At 39.0% G+C, this 21703-nt stretch overlaps 1 pseudogene across 1 annotated transcript in view; it reads right to left on the reverse strand.

The window, feature by feature from the left end:
- Nucleotides 1-19002, reverse strand: part of LOC148880311 (methionine aminopeptidase 1A-like) — a 32529-nt pseudogene extending 13527 nt beyond the window's left edge. Inside the window, exons 1-9 of the transcript XR_016104519.1 lie at nt 18890-19002; nt 18630-18808; nt 18290-18407; nt 16849-16899; nt 15411-15596; nt 14825-14900; nt 13351-13398; nt 13207-13251; nt 7706-7805 (exon numbers count right to left, since the gene is read on the reverse strand). The product of XR_016104519.1 is annotated as a methionine aminopeptidase 1A-like (transcript). The remainder of the gene's footprint in view (nt 1-7705; nt 7806-13206; nt 13252-13350; nt 13399-14824; nt 14901-15410; nt 15597-16848; nt 16900-18289; nt 18408-18629; nt 18809-18889) is intronic.
- Between the last annotated feature and the right edge of the window lie 2701 nt (nt 19003-21703).

Here is a 21703-nt window from a genome sequence, read left to right on the forward strand (position 1 = left end):
TCAAAGTTTGATTCTTCAGCAGGGTGGGCAAGTATGTAAGTAGATGGTGATTTACCAAGCAGTGATAAACTGGTTGAAAAGTAAAGCAAAATGTTAATTGGGCCTTGCGTTTCTTGGTAATACATGCCAAGGCCTTGGCCTCCAACTTGAACTACTTGTTCAAGTGGATCCCAAGAAGTGCAAACAGAATGGCAGACAGCTGATTAGCAAGGTCGGGTATCTAGGACAGTTTAATGTGGGATGAACCAGGACCAAGGGGAACACTGTAAACCTGTCATGTCAATGAAGAAAGATGACTTTGTCAGCTTAGGCTGTGCTATAACTGTCTGCTTGTACAGTTTTATCTCTCAATAAATAAATAAATATATATATATAAAGTATTATTGCTTATCCAAAAAAAAAGAACATTTTGTAACCTGAGGGATCATAGAGCAGAAAACTCTTTAGCAAATCTAGGCACACTATATCAAAGACCTCAATGCCAAACATAATCATGAAGAGGATTCTCTCCTTGGCACTAATTGACCCCTATATTAAAGAAAGGATGGAGGGATGCTTCTCTTCCTTGAGTAAAAATTATAATGTAAAGAAATAGTAGCTTTTGGTTCTCAGAATTGAGGATATGGATTTGGGAGTGGCTCTTGGTCCATGGGCACAATCAGTCCACTAACATATAGTGATTACTGATTATTGTAGGACAATGTAAGTGCAACCTAAGAGGTTTTGCCAAAAACCATGGGAGAGGAGAGGAAGTTCAAGCTGGCAGGGAAATGGAGACTGGAGTTGATCATTGAAGCCATATCTTTCCTGTTCGAGCAGAGGACAAAGGGGAAGGTTCACTTGAAAACCAGAGAAGGGAGCAGGGCGACGCTTCTCCTACCGGAGGAGGCATGTGTATGGTTGAAAGGTTTTGTAGATGGAACTGTTAATTCTTTACGGGAAGGTTGGAGAAGCTTGTTGACCTGTGAGAGTAAGAGGTTCGAAACTGTGCTAAAGAGGAATGGAAACGGGTGGTTTATAATGGTTACCGAACTCTTTGGTAATAACAAAAGGCAAGTGTTGTGTATTCCGGAAGGCCAAAAGCGGAGAGGGTGGGCTTCCTTCGCTTTTAATCTTCAGGCTTTTCTTCTGGAGGTCGAAGGGAGAGTGGAAGAAGTCCCTGGCTTGAAGGATTGTAATCCTTCTGTCCTTTGTAATTAGGTGCCCTACTTTAAGCATTACCCTGAAGTTTTGGTGTCTAGCTCGACTGTCCTCCGACGAGTAGCATTGGAAGAAGGGAGTGTGGGAGCTGGGAGAAGAGGATGGTCCTAGTGGCAGATAAGGTGATAGAAGATTGGACGAAGGTTTTAGAAGTAGTTGCAAAGAGGTTGGGCTTAGATGAAGATGTAGTGTTGTTGCCTTTTGCTGAAAAGAAAGCTTTATTAGATACCGGCGATAAGAAACTGAATTTCAGTACATTCCTTGTAGAGGGAAGTTTGATTCAGGTCCAGAACAGGGCTCCACTTTGCAACGAAGTTGAATCTAGAGTCGGCAACTTCTTGATCAAACTTCTCGGTATTCCTTTCAACCTTTGGAATGATCAAATACTAAGGAAATTTGTCAAAGCGTTGGGTGGAGTTCTGTTGGAGGTTAACTTAAGAAACTTCAGAGTTGTGGAACTTAAGGTTGTTGGGATCAAGCCGGAGTACTTGTCGTGTGCCTTCGAAGTTCTCTCAGAAGATGCCTGGTACAAGGTCTGGTTAGCTTCAGAAGATGAAGCCTCGCTCTAGGGAAGACGAACAGAGGTTGAAGGAGCTGACGAGTTTGCAGGTTGGTGTACACGTAGCCTTCAGGGGCTGGCGGGAAAGCCTGGTGCATGTGGGCAAACTACAGAGGAAGAGGAACAGTTGCAGGGGTGCCCCAAGTCTCGAAGCTTTCCTATTAAAGCTTCAAATTCAAATTTTTTTGAAGTTGGGTTGTTTAAGGAGGGTGGCCCGTCCTATGTTGACGTGGCTAAAAGGGGTAAGGTTCGGGTGTGCTCAAAGTCATTGTCTGAACCGGCTTTAAGGTTGGGCCGGACGGGTCAATGGGTGATCCTTCACGTGGGGCGGGGCAGGCATCGTGCCCACGTAACAACTTAAGTCATCATGTGGGGTGGGGGCAAGCATGGGCAATGATAGATGGCAACATTCATCTATCATCGTCTAGGTCCCACCCTCTCAACTGTGGAGGGGCTCAGATGGCGAGAAAGGCAGAAGGATGCCGTCCTCTGTGTTGGGTCCAACGGCCAGCCGGCGACGCGCAAAAACACAACGTTCCTGATCGCCCTAACCCGCGCTATTTGAGAGTTAGAACAGAAGAGAAGGAAGAGGTTGACCAAGGTTGGATAAGCTACGGCTCAGATTCTAACTATGATGAAAGATCAGAATCCTGTGGGAGTTTAGGCAGTGCCGCAGACGAAGCTCTATCTAAAGAACAGAACAGGGATTCTTTCAGCCTAGATTGTTTGTTTGTAGGGGATTCGGTGGGGGAGGAAAAAGAGGAGGGGGAGGAGCGGGTGAATGATCTTAACCCAAATTTGGTTGAGCCCTTCCCTAGTTCTAGCGCCTTGCAAGAGGCCAAAAAGGAGGTCGCTCGGGTCTTCTCAGAGATGAACAAGGGTACCTCACAGAGAGTTACATACTTGGGTACAGAAAGGGGTCTTTGTGTTGATACAGCGACAGGGATTTTCTTCCCCCAACTCGGGGAGACAGAGTGCTCTAATTTCTCAAAAAAGAAAGTGACTACCACTCCTTCGCCTATGCTCTCTCCTCACATCTCTGCCTCGAGTAAATCCCTCAACTCTGTCAATTCGGTTTTGGCTACTGATGAGCGCTCTACGTCCCTTGTTCCAGATTCTCTTCCCAACCAAGAGTCGGAAGCCCTTGGTCTGAAAGCCACAGTGCGTCTACAAGGGGGGAAGTGGGTGAGAAAACTTGCAGAGAGAAAATATGGGAAATCATAGACAGCCTTTTGGGTGAAGTGGAGAGGAAGGAAATGCAGAGAGGGAGCATGGAGGGGACAGAAAGGGTTGTTGTTGGAGGTAATGTGAGAAGGAACGAGAAGTTTCCTAGGAGTGAGGAGAGTGCAACTTTAGAAAAAGAGGAAACTAGTGGGGAAGAATCAGTTGCAGAGTTTGTGAAAAAGTTGGGGTGCAAGCTGAAGAACCCGAATGATTTAAAAGCCTACATGCAAAAAAAAGAGGACAGCAAAATGAAGAATAGAAAGTTGAGTGAAGTGGAGAGATTAAAAAGAGATATTGAGGGGGACAAGAAGTTTGAAGTGAAAGGGGATAGTAGAAAAGGGTCTAAATAGATCTTGGAGGAGTTAGTGTTAAGGCTAAGAGTTTTCAATGAGAATCCTAAGTTGGAATGTGAGGGGGTTGGGCAGCATTAGGAAGAGAGCGACAATTAAAAAGGTAATTAAGAAGTTTAATCCAGATGTGGTAATGCTTCAAGAGCCCAAAAGAATGGATTTTGATTGCAGATGGGCAAGGAGTGTGTGGAGTTCTAGGGGTATAAAGTGGGTGGCTGCTCCCTCGCAGGGTTCCTCAGGAGGGATTGTGACCTTGTCGAAAGAAAATTTACTCATAGGTGTGGAGGAGCTAATTGGAAATCATTCCGCCTCCCTAAAGTCCAGACAAGTGAACGATGAGTATGAATGGGTACTAACAAATGTGTATGGCCCCAATGACTATAGGCAGAGGGAGAAATTATGGGAAGAATTGAGTGACATTAGAGGCTTCTGGGATGGACCTTGGTGTGTGGGAGGGGATTTTAATGTAGTGACATTTACAAAGGAAACCAACAACCCCAGACAGAGAGTGACAACAAGTATGAGGAAGTTCAACCAATTTGTGGACTCTTTTGAACTTAAAGAACTTCATTTCCTAAATAATACCTTCACTTGGTCCAACCTTCAATCAAGGTCAATTTGCTCTAAGTTTGACAGATTTTTGTTCTCAACAGATTGGGAGGAACATTGGGGCAATATTACTTCTAGGGCTCTCCCAAGACTTACTTCAGACCATTGGCCTATAGTGTTGGTCAATGAGGAAATAAGAGGAGTTGGGCCTACCCCTTTCAGGTTTGAAAACATGTGGTTGACTCATTCGGGTTTCATTGAGAAGATCAAAGAGTGGTGGGAGCAAGCTAATCCGGTAGTTGATTGGGAGGGAATGAGGTTCCACAAGAAACATCAATACTTAAAATCACAGATAAAGGAGTGGAATAGGTTGGGGTTTGGAAGATTAGAAGAGAGAAAACAAGTTCTGGTGGAGCAAATCGAGGATTTGGACCTGAAGGAAGAGAGAGGTTCCTCTGGAGAAGAAGAAAGGAAGTTGAGATGGGTTTTGAGGAGGCAGATGGAGGTAAGGAGGAAATCAGTTGGAGGCAAAAATCCAGGTGTAAGTGGCTAAAGGAGGGAGACAGAAACACAAGGTTTTTCCATTCAGTGGAAAATGGGAGAAAGAAGAATTTCATCTCTAATTTGGAAGTTGATGGAGCAGTGTTGTCTCACCCGGCAGAAATTGCAGAGGCTCTAGCAAACCACTTCAAATCTATTTTTAGAAGGCCTATGAATGGGAGAGTGTGGTTGGAGGAATTGGATTGGCCGACTCTAAGTGCAGAGAAGAAAGAGTGGTTAAAAAAAAGTTTTGATATGGAGGAGGTAAAGGAAGCAGTATTCTCAATGGATAAGAAAAAAGCTTCGAGTCCAGATGGGTTCACAATGGCCTTTTACCAGGACTATTGGGATATTTTGGAGAATGATCTTAGATTAGATTTTGAAGAGTTCCACAGGAGGGATTTAATAAATCCGGGCTTGAACTCAACTTTCATTGCTTTAGTCCCAAAGAAGAAAGATGCATCACAACCAAAGGATTTTAGACCTATTAGTCTAGTGACCAGCTTGTACAAAATCATTGCAAAGGTGTTGTCTCTAAGAATAAAGAAGGTGCTTCCCTCTATTATTGCACCCAACCAAGGTGCTTTTGTGGAGGGAAGACAGATCATCGATCAGATTCTCATTGCAAATGAGAGCTTGGAGAGCTTTAGGAAGTCAAAGAAGAAGGGAGTGGTTTGCAAATTGGATTTGGAGAAGGCTTATGACTTTGTTGATTGGTCTTTCTTGATGGGGGTGTTGAGGAGTTTTGGTTTTGGAGACAGGTGGTGTAAGTGGATTTAGGGTTGTGTTAGGACTTGTCATTATTCTATCCTGGTGAATGGGATTGTGGTTGACTTCTTTCCTGCGTTGAGAGGTCTAAGACAAGGAGATCCTCTTTCCCCTTTTCTTTTCACCCTGATTGTTGATGTGCTTGGGAGATTGATCCATAGAGCAGACTCGAGGAATTTGATAAGAGAGTGGAGAATAGGAAGGAAGGAGGTTCCCTTAACACTTCTACAGTTTGCAGATGATACTATCCTATTCTGTAAAGGAGGGAACTTCAATTGGATCCGGAATCTAAAGTTGACAATACAACTCTTTGAGCAGATATCTAACCTCAAGGTGAACTTTGATAAGAGTTGTGTGGCGGGAGTGAATGTGAATGAAAAAGGGACCTAAGAGAATTTGCAGGTGAGCTAGGTTGTGCAATACACTCTTGGGCCTCCCTTTAGGAGATAATCCTAAGAGTGTTAGCTTTTGGGCTCCGGTAGTGGAGAGGTTTGAGAAGAGATTGGCGGCCTGAGAGAGAAATTATCTTTCTTTAGGTGGGAGAGTCGCTCTCATTAGGTCTACCCTAGCTAACCTACCTGTCTATTATTTGTTAGTGTTTAAGATCCCCTCAAAGGTTTCCAATCTTTTGGAAAAATTAATAAGGAACTTTCTGTGGGAGCCTGAAGAGGAGAATAGAGATCATAGGGTGAGTTGGGAGGTGGTCACTAGGTGTAAAAAAATAGGAGGTCTTGGGATTGGTAATTTCAAGAAAAGGAATATGGCTCTACTAGGGAAGTGGTTGTGGAGGTTTTCATTGGAAAGGAATAAATTGTGGACTAAGATTGTGGCTAGCATTCATGGGCTGGAAGACAATGGCTGGGATCCTGGAATCTTTGCAAGGGCTTCAGCTACTTCTCCTTGGAAATCCATTCACAATCTGCTTCCAATTTTCTCCTCTTGGATCAGGTATGATCTAAACTCTGATAACCGAATAAAATTCTGAAAACAACTTTGGGTCGAGGATTCTCCTCTGAAAGGACCAGTTTCCTTCCTCGTATGCTCTATTAGACTTGAAAAATGAACCCATATCTTCTTTCTTGGTCCCTTCAGCCTCCACTTCTGGCTTTGGATGGAACCTAGGCCTGCGTATGGCAATTAGGGATACAGACATGGATAGCTTGGTAACTTTGCTAGCCTCCCTTGAGATTGTCTTCCTAAACCCTACTAAGGAAGACACCAGATTTTGGACCCCTTCTAGCTCTGGTACCTTTTCTTGTGCTTCATTCTTTGAAACCTTAACTCGGCCTCCCATCCCCTTTGGGTTGTCCCTTCCGGTTAAGGAAATTTGGAGCATGCGTATTCCTCCTCGGGTTGGTTTTTATTGTTGGGAAATTTTCTTAGAAAGAATCAACACTTTAGACATACTTCAGAAAAAGAGACCCAACCATTGTCTACTTCCTAATAGATGTGCTCTTTGTAAAGCTTATGGGGAATCTGGCTACCACCTCATGGTCTCTTGTAAGGCTGCTAAAACTGTTTGGGAGTGGGTTTTCTCCCGTTTTGGGTGTTCTTGGTATCCTCCGGAGACTGTCCAAGGTTTGTTTTTTCCTTTTTTCAATTGGCCTAGGAAGCGAGGGAAGACTATGTGGAGGTGTATTGGGGCAGCAGTATACTGGTCATTGTGGGAAGAAAGAAACTCACATTTTTTCCGACAAGGAAAGAGCATTGGAATAATTGTTAGATTGAATCCTTTTAAGGGTTGTCCACTGGCTAAAATCTTTGGAGTTGTTTTCAAATTTTCCTGTGGATGACTTGCTAAGAAACTGGAAAGAGAATGCTTCCAATGCTAGATGCAAGAGGACTCTTTATCTGTTTTGGTCCCCTCCCCCCTCGGGCTTTATAAAGCTGAATTTTGATGAAAGCAGTGTAAAGAGTCCAGGGCCCTCTGGGATAGGAGGAGTCTTCAAGAATGAGGAAGGGATTGTTATTGCTTTATTCTCTAGCCCTATTGGAGAATGTGACTCTCTTAGGGCTTAGATCCTTGCAACGCTTGAAGGAATTCGAAGAGCAAAGGAATTAAATATCAGTTGTTTGATCCTGGAAGGTGATTCGAAGGTGGTGGTTAGTTGGTTGAAGACAGAGGATAGTGGTTTGTAGAACTTTAACAATGAAAAAAAAAAACAGTTCTTATGGCTGAGTAGGGACATTGAGATTCAGTACAGCTGGGAGAAGAGGAGTGCCAACTCATTTGCGGATGGGTTGGCCAAGCAAGGAGTGAATAGGGAGTCTGTTTTTTGGGCTAGTTTTTAATCTTTTCTCTTTGCGCTCCCTTTGTTTTCCGTTTTTGGGGAGCTAAGATATTTTATCTCCCCTTTTGTATCCATATTCCCTCTTTTCCTTTTAATTTAATGAAGCTGGTGTTCTTGATAAAAAAAAAAGAAATAGTAGCTTTTTCGGTAAATAAGAAAAAAATAGAGACATGGCCAAATGCATTTAGCAAAATAATACTCACTATTAAATGAAGATGACTTACCTGCAGCAATTGTTGCATCATGAACCACTTTGTCAATTTCATCAGTTGTTATACCAGGCCGAATAGCACGTGCAGCTGCATCTAAAACTTCCCGAGCAATCTGAAAATAATAATTGTAAAAAAAGGTCAGGGATGAGAGAATCATGACCAACTACATGCATCTTATTGGATCAGTACAGGAGCACAAGAATATTTATGGGATCAATAATAGAATTATATAAACTCTACTAATGCAAAAGAGTAGATAAGTAGAAACATCTAACTTCCCTAGGATGAGCAATTCAAGCTCACAAAGCCTCACATAGGAGAAAACCAAGAAATGAAGCAGATGACCAGGTGTACCCAATACAACTCAGTCAGCCCTCTCTGCTGATCTACACCCTTCCCCAGGCAAAAACTATCCATCAAACAAATGTGTCAGTCACCCAGAAGCTCTGCCTTAGCTGGTCCAGTAGTCATTATGAATTATACCCTCACCAACTTCAATATGCTAATTGGGGGAAAAATCTACTTTGTGATCCCTGAAAGTTTGATGGCCCCAGGTTTCCGAAGGAAAACCTATCAAAATTCAGCTTTACCACTACTTGGGAGAAGGTATTCAACTCTAATATAATACACCAACATCTAGATGATCTCAATACATAAGACCATCCTCAAATTTGATGTGGACCATGAAGAGCAAAAGAAGAAAAACAGAGAAAGAGGACAGGATCAAATAAGTGACTAGCAAAATTTATGGACAAATTACCGATGAATAAAAACAGTTTGTGGACAAATTAGATTTTCCTCATGAAACACATTATAATTCCCACAAGCCTTTTATTTCAGCAACCACAAGAAGTTGAGAACCACAAGCATGCCGAATACAAGGCAAGCCACCCAACCCATATTACAATTGTGCCCAATACATAACCTGTCTTTGAACATCTTGCTTAGCCAAATTGTCTGGCATGCCGTTTGCAGATCTTCTAACCCAATATACTTGGATGTTCATGTCTTTTGACAGCCACAAAAATATTCAGTAATCATTCCTTAGTTGCCAAGTCAACCCCCTCTCCTTTTTCCAGCCATCCCTTCGAATCCCTTTCAATAATCAATCTGTAAATTCCCACAAGCCTGATAAATCACTAGAAGTGTCAAGACAAGGAGAAAGATGGTTTTGGTTCAAAGGAAGTCCAGCAAAGCACAGAATGCTAGAATATTTCTTAACTTTTTAGAATTTATTTGATATTTCTTGAATTTACTATTATAGGGGTATTTTCTTGGTAGTCCTTCATTCCAAATCCGCATAGAGAATTTCATAGGCAAATTCCATTCTTAGACCCACTTTTTTTATTTTAACAAATTAATGTTAGCAAAGAAATTGATTGGTTGCCAAACTTAGCATGTTAAACTTTTTGGATAAACTCTCCTAAAGCTGCAACTTATTTCCTTGAGTCATTCCTCTATGCTCTCAGTCCACCTAGCTCCCATAGCACCTATCTGTCCTACATCACAATGTGCAACTCTAACTAGGGTGGTAATCTGGCCAGATTAGAATCACATTCAGTCATATCCAAATCTGATCCAATTATTCACAACTTGAATCCAATCTGATCAGATCTAGGGGCCCCAGATTGAAGTTAAATGCTATCAAATTTCAGATGAAATTTGGATTTAATCCAAGCCTACTTCATCATTTTTAAAATAAAGAAACTAATTCAAATGTTAAAGGGTCAACCACTCTTAATTCATACATATAAAATAAATCTTGAATTGTCTTATGGTCATAAATCTTGAATTGTATTTTGGTGCTCATTAGCATCATCATCTAAAGCCTAGTCCCAGCTATCCAGGGTCAGCTACATGGATCCTGTTTCACCATTCTGCTTTATTTAGTTCCATGAGCATAAAAAGACAATTAAAGAACCATGACCCTAAGAGTTTGGCAAACGTTTTAATGCCTGATGCCAACCTGGTACAACCCTCCACTTTTGTCCAGGCTTGGGACCAATGGTGTAAGAATAGCTCATACCGGTGTAGTTAAAATCATTGCTTACTACTTCAACCCATACCCTTCTAGTCCCTTCAACTTGCAAGTTGCAAGAGATCGCTCCTTACAGAGTTACGAGTGTTGTAGACGGTCTTCTATGTACAAGACCAAACCATCTTAGACTATGTTTGGGAGTGCTTGTTTTTAAGTGCTTATAAGCACTTATTTTGGGCCAAGTCTGTCAGGATCACACAAATAAGCAGCATTTAGTTAATAAGCCCAAATAAGTGCTTATTCCTGAAAATAAGTACTTATTCAAGAAGCTCAAATTTATACCACCCCTGTTTTCTATGAATAATTTACACTACCCCTTGTTTGAAATAAGTGCTTTTTCACCAAACACTCATGAATGCTGCTTATTAGGAATGAGCACCTTTTTTGAAGAGTAAAAGTAAAATTTTAATAAAACAAAGACAAATACAAGCTGTTCAGGTGTCAAGATAACACCCTAAATCAAAAGGCAAGCATATACATGACAAGTTTGAATCTCTAAAATGTCCTAAAAGTCTCAGATAAGCATTTTTGGGTTCATTACCAAAAAAACACTTATTGGAGCTACTGCTAAGTTCCTTCAAATGACTTCATTTCTGACCCTATTCTTTCTAGCTTTCCCATTATCCATTGCAGAATACACATTTCTGCCACTGATTTTTTTTGGGCATATTGTTTCTTGACTGCCCTACACCATACTCTACAGTCTTACAACATAGCTGGCCATACGACTGTTTTATTTATTTATTTATTTATTTATTTTTGATAAATGACCATACAACTGTTTTATGGAACTCTCCTTTTAACCATATGGTATTTGCCTATCACATAAGACTCTGGATGTGTCCCTCCACGTTTCCCACAACTAATTATATGGACAACATCCTCCTAAATTTCTCCGTTGTTATGAATTAATCAACCAAGGTAATGGAAGAGATCGCATTAAATTATCTCTTAATCTTCAATATTAAATGTACCCTGATCTGCACTCCTATTATTATTAAATTTACAGGATTCATGTAGCCAACAAACCCCATATGATTGGGATAAGGATTAGATGATCATGATGATATATTCTGTTGCATCCTACTCTATATACGTATAAAATACCAAATTTATTAATTATAAACTTTATATAATCATATATACTAAAAATATATATAGATATGTAGGTGTGTGTGCCTATGGTTATATAATATGTATATTATAAAATTAAATCAGGCCAAATCTGTGTCCAATCCAATTAAGTTAACCATCAGAATCTGAAATAATCGAATAAAATGTCAGATCAGGTATCAAACTTTCGGGCTCTGTTGAAAGACCTAACCCTAATGGTAATGAAGTGAATCAGTACATAATAACTTCTCCCTGACAGGTTATTTGTGCTCTGCAACAGGGAGGATGAGTCAGCTAGCCATTTGTTCCTAAACTGTAGTTTCAGCTCAACAGTGTGGAGCCACTTTTAAGGGCTATTAATCTGCATTGGTGTAGCCCCCTCTCAGCTAGGAACCCATTGCAAGATCTGGGGCATTTCGGGCTTGTCAAGGAAGGGGAAAGTCTGCTGGTCGGCAGTCCCACTGGCAGTACTGTGGGCCATATGGTCAAAAAGAAATTTGAGGATTTTCAAGCAGACTTCTTCACCAGAATCAGTAGTGATTAACAGGGCTATCGAGGATTTGAGGAGTTGGCTTTCTTTACATCCTGTATTTAAAAATGTTATACTTTCTTCTTCTTTTTTGTATAGACTTTTTTCGGGGGCATAAAGTTTCTTTTGGTACATTCTCTCATGCACAGCATCTTTTATCAATGAATTATACTTTACCTGTTCAAAAAAAGGACCGGTGATTAATTATCGGTTGATCCAGTTTTTTTCTATTTCCTTTAAATTATGTCAACCAAAGAATCTTTTCTCAAATAAGTTTATTCCGGGATCATGGATCCCAGCAAAAGCCAGCATTCCTACAAGGATATTTCTCTTGACAAAATTCTTTAAGTTAGCTAAGTAGTAGGAGAAAAACTGTTCAAACAGTAAAGGGCCCTTTATAAAGTTCAATAGTAAAACAGGATTGCTGCAGAGTGACTAAGTGAGGGCAGTGCTTTATTGAGCATAGTTCTGCATACATACGTGCATGACATATGCATATCTGTTGATACATCAGCTCCATCACAACTCAGACAAGAACTAATGGCATTTCTATCACCTATCTTAATATATGCTCTATGGCACATTCGAGGATTATGTCTAGTCACTTTGATGCAATAGCAATGGGAGGGGAAACTTTGCATATATGGCTACCTCTTGCTGTCTTGCAATCTGTTATATCCAGTGTTTAGACAACCGGATCGGACAGGTTGAACAATGACCCGGGAACTTGGCCGGTTCGGTCATACCCCAATAACCGCTTTGGTTAAAAACCAATGAAAACCAGCTGACCAGCCAGTTTAACTGGAAAACCGGTGAACCGGTCCCGGTTTCATGAAACTGCCTAGGTCCTTAACTAATAGAAAGTCTAAAATGTGCTTAACAAGATTTGAACCTATGACCTCTTATTTTCATATATTGCTTAATTACCATTTATCCAGACCTCTTATTTTCATGTATTGCTTAATTACCATTAATCCGCCTATTAACTTGTGTCAATTAATGACTCTTTATTGTACATATTACTTTATTACACATGTATTTAAAGAACATGTAAGTTAAGAGACTTGAACTCTAATCATTTGCTTTAAAAATTAAGAAACTTGCCATCAATACACCATATTAAAGTATATTAGAAGTTGTATAATGTAATATATATATATATAATATTTATATGACCCCTAGTATATATATGTATATGCCACGCCATCACAGTTCAACCCTGCTTGAACCTCTGACCCATGAACCTCTCCCCTCTCCGGTTCTATGCCCGGTCCGGTTCTCAGAACACTGGTTATATCCGTTTTGAGTATACTGCTGGTAAGAAATAGTCATATTTCTGAAGATACAGAAGGGGTTGTGCACTTGCTCAATTCATGCTGTTCTTTCATGCAGCTGTTCCATGGTGGGGTTATTTTAATTGCTAACTAGAAATGTCATTGTTGTCTAGTTTATAAGGTGTCTATAGTTTCTAGAGGAATGGGTCCAAATAACCTCTGCTCTAAACAGATCTTTTAAAATGCTCTCATATAGATGGACAGTGCCTGTATCCATATGCATTTGCAATTTACACTAGCAGAGGGGGAGGGGATGATTTGGCACATACCCTTGAAAAGATGAGAGACCCCCATTTCTAATGATAAAAGCTTATGCATGTGTATTCTTTGTCTTTTAAAATAAGTCCTCTTTGGCTTATAATGAGGAGTGTGCCCCTTTTATCAAAGATGTGTTATGCCCACAGAACCACCCAAAAAAGATAATTATACATTTTTAGTGGATAGTCAAGATGAGAAAAAAAGTTCTGAATGAAAGAAGTTCTATGCACCAAGAACTTACTCGACAAGTTTCTCTCATTCTCTCAATCTGCTCTGGAGTTTTGACCTTCAAAAAACCATGCCAACACAAAGAAAAGTTATGTTTCTTCCAGAAAATGTCCAACTTCATCATATCCAAACATCTTATTAATCAGACTGAACTTACCTCCACAACATGCTGAAGATCACTATTGGGCTCAATTTTAGGGATTCCCTGCCAAAAGAAATAGGTAAACATATAGGAAGTTATAAGTAGAGGGAGAGAGAGAGAGAGAGAGAAGCAAAAAGCAAGCAACATAGACAGATATCAATTGCTTGCTTTCCAACATTAGCATCTATATATTCATGACTGAATACAACAATCCAAAAAGGCATAATTTAACATGATAATGCAACTGTATTGCTCTATATGTAGGCTGTCAATGGGTTGGATCTGAAGATCACTATTGGGCTCAATTTTAGGGATTCCCTGCCAAAAGAAATAGGTAAACATATAGGAAGTTATAAGTAGAGGGAGAGAGAGAGAGAGAGAGAAGCAAAAAGCAAGCAACATAGACAGATATCAATTGCTTGCTTTCCAACATTAGCATCTATATATTCATGACTGAATACAACAATCCAAAAAGGCATAATTTAACATGATAATGCAACTGTATTGCTCTATATGTAGGCTGTCAATGGGTTGGATCACAGAAGGATCAAAGATAGTTTTATCCTATCAAAAGTAGATCTAAGAGGAACAAACCCTAATGAATTGATTCTGTTAAGATGAGGCACAGGTTTGCAGAACAAGGAAGAGGACGAGATATATGAGGTCTAGAATCTTCAATAGCCAAGGATGTCAACTTAAAAGAAGACTCTTTGTAAAAAAAATGACATTTAGGTTTATATCAACTGAAATAATTACTTAAAATGATCAAGTAAAATATAAACCTGAAAAGAGAAGAACAAAAACAATACCACATACACCATAAAAGAAATAAATGAGTAATACATGGCCGAGGGCAACACCATCAAACCTATAAAATAGTCCCAGACGTGGAAAGGGAATGACAGATTAGATTTAGGGAGCAAGGGCTAGAGTAGGGATTGATAGAGGTGGACCAGGGGCTAGGGAAGCAGTTTTTTAGTGCATCTGACAGGAGAGAAATGCAAAAACCTTCAAGCTTAAAAGAAGCTCTTAAGATTCAATTTTCCAGAAAATATGGGCAAATTTTTTTGTTGGCTTTCTGGGATATAAATTTCGGTTCTCTTTTTGATTATGATAATCTTTTTGTAAATCAGGCTCAGAGGGTACAGGGTTGCTTTGGCAGTGTGCTGTAAATCCCTGTGTACATCTTCTTGTTGTACATGTTTTCTACTTTAATGATATTTCACTTCTCAAAAAAAAAAGGATTAACAGATTGAGCTAACAAGCCAATCAGATTCATTGACAGCCATAACATAAAATTCATGTCAAACAAACTTATCAACATGGTCTACAATCAGTATCTTTAATCGAGGTGCCAACTAGCTGGTTAGAAAGGTCTCCTGCTGGTCATAGGGGGGACTTGGGATCGAATCCCATCTGCACCCCCCGTTGTGTAGCCCTTCAAAGGAAATCAAAAAAAAAAAATAGTATCTTACACACACAAACTTACATCAGTTGCCCAGTCAGGCTTGTCAATGTGCTCAGGAACAATACGTCTGCTTGAGATAGGATATGGCCTTAGTGCCCTGTGAATGAAAAAGATGCAACTTTAACTGCCAAAACACCATGAAAGGAGAATGTCTTCAGCTACAGTATCATAATCAAAGAAAGAAAAGGTCAGAGAGAAGTAGAATAAAATAGTCTCATTTGAATGTGTAACAAACAAGAAGCAGACCTAGATAAGCTGTTGAAGTCAAGTAGATTCTTGGGTCACATTACTAAGAAAGGGATCACCAAGAGCAAGATACATTTTCAGATCCAAATCACCTGTAACTACAATTCTACGATAGGCCATAGCTACAGAATCATACGAAAAGAAAAATGGTGAGGATAATATGTTGTTGGGCTGTGGCCAATAGTTTGTTCAAGAACCAAAACATCTAACTTTTCATCTGAGAGGAGAACGCGCTTCAGGGGTAAACAGGGATTCTGTGGTTTCTGATGGCCTGAGTTTTGGGTTTAGTCTGTACAGTTTCTCACTGTATGGAGACTTGGAGCCTTGTAGGAAAAAAGACAAAGAAATCCTCGAGAAATACCCTGTCCAGTCAAAATGAGGAAGTTTTGATGTTTGAGCCTGTCCTTTCTTTAAGCAATAAAGCCAGCCCTCACTAAGTGCAGATGAAATTTGCTCATCTGGAGTTCCTGTCCCTAGTGCAGACAATTTTGCTTTCAAGTGCACAGACTTATGAGAACTCCAAGACTCCTTGAAACAATCCTGAGTGCTGCCAAGTGACATGAAATCAGTAGAGGAGTAAAATTGGATCCTACATCCCAAATAAATTGAAGCCATCTTATATGAACCACCAAACACATACATATATGGGCACAAGAAAAAATGGAAAAAGAGAAAGAGATTTGTTCACACAATTTCCATATATGCATTCACAATCCCGTGACATAATCTATTAAACAAACAACAATGAATTGCTAGCATTGTGGCTGATAATAAATGGGTTAACCATCGCTTTGCATTGAATGTTACAAAGGTTTGGGTGCAGGTCTAGAGTGCTTGTAGTGTGTAAGAATTGGGAAAGTCTGACCCAATGTTTTATAATGCAGAGGCATGAGGCATAGTTCAGAACATAAGAGGCACAAGCCTTCCAAGCACAAGGAAGTGTAAGCCTCCTTACGAGATCTGTGATTCACAACCTCAACACAGTGTCTTCATCTTTCAGTGGCATATTTGCTATAATAGACTCTTGAGTTTGTGAATTTTAGATGAAAACAACTCGAAAAGTGTCACTTTTTGGGATCAGTGATGACAGTTTCATCTGTTGTGTGCCTAGGGATATTAACCAGCTAATAGACATCTTGCCAATTCTGAGTTCAGAGAGATTATCCAGACTGAGGTTTTATTTTCTGGTGTCAATTTATCCTTCAACCTAACTTTTTCTCTCTTCCAGCCATTTTTGTGTATTTCAGCCTCTTCTAAGATAATCATTTGTTATGAACTTGAAAAAATCATTATTTGCGCACAATTAGATGAGGTCTGGACAATGACTACAATAACGGTAGTGACTATGACATCGTATCTCAAACCTACCATGTTCAAAATGCACCCTCTTCCACCTTTTTCCCCTACTAAGCTAAAAAATACCTTGATTTTTTAATCACTTTTATCAATAATAGAAATCCAAACACAGCATGCATTTATACATAAATATTTATATGCCGTAAAAAGAAGCATGCAGGATGGACACAGACTGAGGGTGTTAGCCAAAAAGGAAGAGGAGGCAAGAAACATGAGACACCCAGCTCTGAACATATTGTCTCGCTACAGAAATTTGTTCATCACAATTCAGCGACATAAAATTAGCCTCTAAATATGCATATTTAGTATATATACATAATATATTTTCTTGCAATTTCCATGATTTCTGTGGAATCAATGCATTTTAATGTATTCAAAATTATAAGAATTTAAACAATGGCAAAAATGGTTCAATATAGATAAAGCCAAAATTAGTTACAAACCAGAAAGCAGCACCTTCACGAGGAAGCTTCAACTCCACACACTTGGGACACCTGCATACATGAAAATTGTGAAAATGGCAAATCAAAATTACAATATACTAACAAATAAAGACAAGCAAGTGGTGAAGCAGTGAGTCAACCTGGAACTTCATCCAGAAGTTTTTGAAAACACAAGGAGCAATCTAAATGACACTGGCATATCTAAAGTGATAGTATGCACCACATTGTAGTGCATACTTAAAAAAATAATGTCATAACTTATTCCAAGAAGCATATTGTGTATGCCATAAATTACTCCAAGAAGCATAGCTTTGGGATGAAATATTGAGAAAAAACTTAAACAAAGCATACAACATTATTATAGAATATTGTTCTCCAGAATATCAGGAAAGGCCTTCTGAGATCATATAGGAGATGTTGCTGCCTCAGTGCCTTGCTGGTAATATACTCAGGGCCAATTGGAGAGGGAGATTAGATTAAGTTGATGTGGGGTAGGGATGCAAGCCCATTGAAGCTCCTTCATTTTAAGGTAGCTTGTGGCATTTAGAATAAACACCGCATTCAAAGGGGTTAAAAGATCAGTAAACACAATAGAGGAATTCGCTTGCAACATGCAACAGGAGCAGATTGAGATAGGCAATAGGTGACTTGTTTGCTTTTAAGGTTAATTAATTTATGTACTTATGATGAGAGTTATGTTAGGATCTTCATTCGGTTTACTATACATGTTCACACTGAGACTTTTCCATTTCAACAAAAAGTCATGAATGCTGTTACTGGAATAACCAGTTACTAGAGTAAAATAATCTGAATTTTACAAATAACCAGTTACATAAGGAATCCTTTTCCCTAGCTTTTATCTTTCAATGTATACAATAATCATGGCTATGAAACCTATCAAAAAAAGAAAAAAAAATATGGCTATGAAATAGTAGACCATAATCAGATTGAAGTGATAGAAACTGGCTTATGTGTAACTGTTATCTAGAGGTACAGATTTAGCAAGAAGTCAAGTACCAACTAACATATCAACATGCCCCAGTTTAGCCAGTCAGGAGCGCAAGAAAATATCCATATTTAATCCCCCCCCCTCCCACACTTATTAAGATATTTGCTGAAAACATATATCACGTAATCCTATATCAACATTTTGTTCGGTCGGTTGGTTAGCTGGTTGGCTGTTGCATTAACATTACAAAAACCTATATGGACTTCTCCATAACATGGGAGGCGTAATAGAAGTAAACCACAAAAAAAAAAAAAAAAAAAAAAAATGATGTGGAAATCAGACAAAACGCAGTGCTACTCCAAGTTCGGCGAGGAATTACAATCCCATCTCCTAAGTTAATTCAGGTGGTGGAAGCTAACTATTCTTCCATTCTATTGTTGATCATAACAAAGGAAAAAATTGCAGCCGTTCAAGAGGCAAATAATTGCATACTGAAGATGAGCAGGCTTGCCACATCGAGCACAAGATAATGTTGATTCAGCCGGCGCAGTTGAAACTCCGTCCATTGAATGAACCAATTCTTTATGCTTGTAAGAATGCAATACAAGAACTGATTCACAAGAGAAGAGAAATAATAGTAGAAAAAAAAGATTAGCGACAGGAGAATGGATGAGATAAGGCATATTAGAACTTTTATTTCAGGGTTATTCGGTTAGTGATGATTGAACGTCCTACAAGAGCTTTTGAGATCCCTTAAAGTAATCAAGATAGACAGAAATCTAGCAGAATCTTTGTATTAAACCTTTGAAACTGTTAGGGCTCATAGCATTACCTGGTGATTTAAATGTTTGTTTTTCCGCGATAACGAGCTAGGGTTTCAGATAAAATGTCGAACCGGAACGGGGGAAGCTGGAAGCACCTCTTTATAGGTATAAGCAACAAAGGAAAGAAGCTACAGTGATGGTCAGATGGAGACGCGAGACTGGCGGCACACGACTGCACGACCACGACCTTACCTAGCCAGAGAGGGAAATGATCGTATATAAGCGCAAAGGTTAGTAGAGATAAAAACACTACGTAGCCTGGACCCACCTGTCACGGTCTGACACAGAAGGCATGTTGCTTGCTCTTGACGCCGCACGGTTTCTTCGTATGTAAAACTACCCGCGTGACAGACCAGCACCTAATAACTGCTCCATTTGTTTGCGATACAAATGCCGAATCGAGGCATTTATCCACTTCGATTTGTGTTTGCTAGCGTTTGTTTGAAATGTAAAAATATAATGATTATCAACGTAAAATTACATTTTTTGACACTTTTGTACTCTAAAAAAAGAGTATTATTGTACCTATTTCTTAGATACAATTTTGTATTCTTTTGATAATTAAATATTTAATCAAAGTTGAAGCATTGGAGCATTTATGGGCCCACACCTTTGAACTATCAATCAAACACGATGAATGCAAAAACATTTTAAAATGTAAACCATGTTTGTATTCATAAAAAAAATGGGTAAATACGTAGTGTACATATTTGCGTTTGCATTCCCAATATACGATAGGGAAGTATGTGAAATGTTGTGGGGGGTTGATTTGCACTCCCGAGCCGGGCTTTTGCACTTATGGTAAGAATGATAGCCTAGGCCCCAAGCCCCCAAGCTCAGCTTAGCCTAGGTTTTAGGCCTAAAACCTAAGCCCGGGATCGAGTAGGCCAAGCTTAATTGAGCAAGGGGTGAGCAAAATTGAAGTGAGCAAAAAAAAAAATCGACCAAAACCGAATTGAAAAATCGGTTAACCAAACTAGTCAATTTAGTTTCAGTTCGGTGTTTTTAAAAAGCCAAAGGTATCGGTCCAATTTCGGTTAACTAATATAGAAAATCGACGGTTAACCAAACCGATCGGTATACATATATTTTTACATATTTATGTATATTATATATATTTTTTATATATTATAAATTAATAAATATGCATTATATATAAATATTATAATATATGATATATTATTTATTATTTAAAATATAATATTTTATATGTATATTTATAATCCAAAGTGATCAACTAGTTAACCGATTGGTTTCGATTCGGTTTCGGTTACCGATTTTCCAAAAACCGGTAGTACCGATTCAGTTACACAAAAAACCCCATGTTTTGGTTAACCGAACCGTGAGCACCCCCCTATTGGGCCTATGTTTTTTTATATATAAAATAGGGCAAATTTTTTAAACTACCCCTAAGGTATAGGAAATTGATTAATTCTACCCCTACTATTTCTAACAATTGACTAACTCTACATTTACCATTAGTATTCGTTAATATTCTATCAAAACTCGTATACATGTGATGTATACTTTTTTAAAACCCAATTTTACCCTTACCATCTTCTTCCTTTTAGTTCGGCATAACATTATAGTTACCTTTTTTGGACATCGACTGAAAGGTATTCTCCTTTTCTTCCTCTCGTTTGAGTCTTATTGATTTTTTGGAAGTGTGTGTAACCGCTCTTTTGTCTCCCAATGGCATTAGAAAGGATGGAGGTTCTTCTTATTAAGTTCAATGGTACGAACTATGCATTATGGAAGTTTAACTTTCAATTCCATGTTGAAACTAAGGGTCTTTAGGGATATTTGGATGGCTCTGTATCTAAGCTCGACGACTCCAATGTTAAGCGACTAAATTAGTCGAAGATTGACAACACAAAAATTGTGTCATGGATTCTAGGTTCAATCGAAATTGATATTGCTATTCCCATGAGAGGGTACATGACAACCTATGACCAATATCTCGAGAAAGCTTATCAGCGATCAAACACCTCTAGACAATATTAGATAGAGGTTGACATCTTCTCATATTATCAAGGGGATAAAACGGTCCACAAATATTATATCAGAATTATCAATCTTTGGACAAAATATGAGTTATTTTACATGGAAAATGATCCTTCTAACTATTATGTGAAGCACATGAATGAACACTTTGACAAGAGAAAAATTATGCATTTTCCAATACACCTAAGTACTGAGTTTGAAGTTGTCAGATCTAAAATCCTGAGTTGAAAAACACTTTTTTACTTAGATACCATCATTGGAGAGATTTTGAGAGTAGAAACCAGATTGACTACACAGACTATATTGGATGGAACGAAAGATTCCAACATTGATATTGTCAACCTAGCAACTAAACCAAAAGGGAAGAAGGACTTCTCTAAGGTACAATGGTATGAATGTAAAGAGTATGGGCACGTTGTTTACCGTTGTAAGAAAAATAACATATGCACATATTGCAAATAGGTCGGCCATATTATTGTTGAATGTCCTACCCGACTTCAAAAAGGTAATGGGTCAAATCAGAAAAAAGAAAGCTACAAGGCCTATCAGACTGTTGTAGATGGTTCATATGCCTCCTCCTCTATTGCTTCTATGGATGGCCAAAACTACACCTCTGGCTGCATGTATGAAGAACGGATTCGATGGCTCATTTCCTCAGTCATCTCTTCAGCCTTTTCTGCTATTGGTCTGTCTGGTAAATCACCAACCTATTGCCCTTCACCAAACCATTTCTAGTATATTGACTTAGGAGCCTCTAACCATACGACAAAGACCACTCTCGGTCAGTATCCCAAACCCCATCTTCCCAATAAATACATTATCACTACAAATGGTGAAAAACTGGATATACTTGGCTGTAATGATTTGTATTTATCTACTTCTAAGTCTTCTTCGTTTCATTTATCCAAAAGTTTATTTGTACCTAAACTTACCACCAATTTGACTTCTGTTGGCCAACTTGTAGAAGAAGGTAACAATGATTCATTCACTTCTAATGGTTGTTTGATACATGACCGACAAACTAGGGAGGTAAAGGGGAAGGGGCATAGGTAGGGAAGACTATTTGCTTTAGAATTTG

This window comes from Nelumbo lutea, chromosome 1 (assembly GCF_056320005.1).
Source record: "Nelumbo lutea isolate HS-2025 chromosome 1, American lotus-T2T, whole genome shotgun sequence".
Classification (NCBI taxonomy): domain Eukaryota; kingdom Viridiplantae; phylum Streptophyta; class Magnoliopsida; order Proteales; family Nelumbonaceae; genus Nelumbo; species Nelumbo lutea.